We start from the raw sequence: 2,454 nt of genomic DNA on the forward strand, positions 1-2,454 counted from the left end.
CTGGGAAAAAAATTTCTGGCAACAACACAGCTGACAAAACACTGTTGTTAAGTGCCATAGAGTTGGTTCCGATCCACCGCTACGCTTTATAGGGTTTCTGAGGAGAGACTGGTGAGTTTGAACTGCCAACTTGAGGCAGTTCAAACAGACCTCGTGGTTGAGCACTTATCCTACAGTGCCACACCAGGACTCTGAAAAGGATTAATTAATCTCTAAAATTTAAAGAAAACTTCAATACCTCTAAAACAAGAAAACAATCCAATTGCTAAATTAGTAGAAGACATGAGCAGACACTTCACCAAAGAAGGCATTCAGGAAGCCAACAAATACAGGAAAAAACAGTCAAGGTCATTAGCTATTAGAAAGATGCAAGTCAAAACAACAATGAGATTATCATCTCACTTCAGCATTGACAGAAAAATTTAAAAAGCAAAACAGAAAACAAATGCTGGTGTTGGTGAAGGGAAGCTGGGACCCTGGTGCACTGCTGATGGAACCATAAAATGGCATAACCATGTGGAAACAGCATGGCATTACTTCTTTTCCTTAAGTTTTTATTATAAACTGAGTGATAGTTTACATAGGAGAACATCGGCTCTACACCATGGTTTCATTGTAATGATCACACTCTCCTCCATGCATCATCATTCAACAGTATTTGCTTCCATTCCCTGTTTTGTTGTTTGGAGGTTTTTTGGGGGAAGGGGGGAGGGATGTACACAGAAACACTCAGGAATATATAATAATTTAAACAACCAAAGGGCACATTCTGCAAGCCTGCCTCCTGGCCGCCAGCACCCAGTCCCTCTCTTTCCATGAGTCTAGAGTCCTCAGCCGCTCCCTCTCTCCATGTCTCCATCTCTGCCTCCATCTCCTGTGTTGCTGCTTCTCTGGATAGGATCCCACATTCTGCTTGTGCTCATTTGTCTCTCTTGATGATCCTAGGGTCCTCTGTTCTGTACTGTAGGATTAATTACTCCCCCGTTTTTGTTACAAAACTTCTACCTTTACAGTTGTGACAGTTGCAATTAGTCATGGTAACAATTTCTCACTACTGAATCATAAGAAACTTATCCCCATCTCTTTCACCAGACCCGTCTAGACAAGATGAAAATTATTCAGTGGGGACTCTACCCTCCCTCACACACTCTTAAACTAAACTTCCTTTTGAAAACTTGTAAGTCAATTACTTCGTGCCTTTATTGCCCACTCATTTTAGGTAGCCAATGTTTAAGTTGCCCATCCATACCTATCCTGTATACAGAGGGGATAGCATTGATACTTGGTGTGAAGATTCCTTCCCTCTCAGTTGGTATTGTGAGCTACTACATCCATAAGTACAGGTCAAGTTCATCAAATTGTAGCAATTTACACTCGTGTCCTTTATCAAATATTGTTTGTTTTTTCATCTTCCTCTAGTCCAGTTCTGATTGTCAAGCCATCGAGGCTAAGCCAAATGAGTACTATTTGCAAGTTTGGGCATGCATGGCATTGCTTCTTAAAGTTGGAAATAGAAATAACCATATGATCCAGCAATCCCACTCCTAGGTATATATCCAGATATATGTTCGCCTATGTGTACTGCATTATTCACAATAGTCAAAAAGATGGGATCAGCCTAAGAACCCATCAGCGGATGCAGAGATAAACTACGGTACATACACATAATGGAATACAAAGCAACGTTAAAGAATATTGATAAATCTGCAGAACACCTCACAACATAAATGAACCTGAACTTAGTCAATCACAAAAGGACAAATATTGTATGAGATCACTTCTATAAAAAGTCAAGAAATGGTTTACTCACAGAAAAACACATTCTTTGTGGGTTCCCACTGGTGGGAGGGGAAAGGAAGGAGCAAACATTAACTAGAGGGTAGACACAAGAACTTGGGTGAAGGGAAGGGTAAAAGAGGCCCCCACACAAAAGGATTAAGGCAAAGGAAGACACCGGGAGGAGCACAAGAGCTCAAGACAACAAAGCCAACGGTTGTTGCTACAATAACAGTAAAACAGTCTGAGTTGATACTCTTGAGAGTTGGTACAAAGACACACAGCTGAATCGGAATGGGAAGGTGAATGGGTCTATGCCCATGAACAAAGGGGCTTTTAAAAGTTCATGGGCAAATGGAATTGTTCCATGAACTTTTTGAAGTCCCCTCTTATATAGGTTTGACAGGGGATGTTTCTGCATATGTATTCATGTTGTTAAGTGCTGTTGAGTTGGTCCCAACTCATAGGAACCATGTATAATAGTTCCAAGGCTGTAAATCTTTGTGGAAGCAGAATGATTCATCTTTCTCCCACAGAGCGGCTGGTGGGCTCGAACACTGTGATTCACAGTCCAGCTCAGCACATTATCCAACATCACCACACCAAGACTCTCGATAGATGATAGATAGATAGATAGATAGATAGATAGATAGATAGATAGATAGATAGATAGATAGA

Source organism: Chrysochloris asiatica, unplaced genomic scaffold (genome assembly GCF_000296735.1).
Source record: "Chrysochloris asiatica unplaced genomic scaffold, ChrAsi1.0 scaffold00092, whole genome shotgun sequence".
Taxonomy (NCBI): Eukaryota; Metazoa; Chordata; class Mammalia; order Afrosoricida; family Chrysochloridae; genus Chrysochloris; species Chrysochloris asiatica.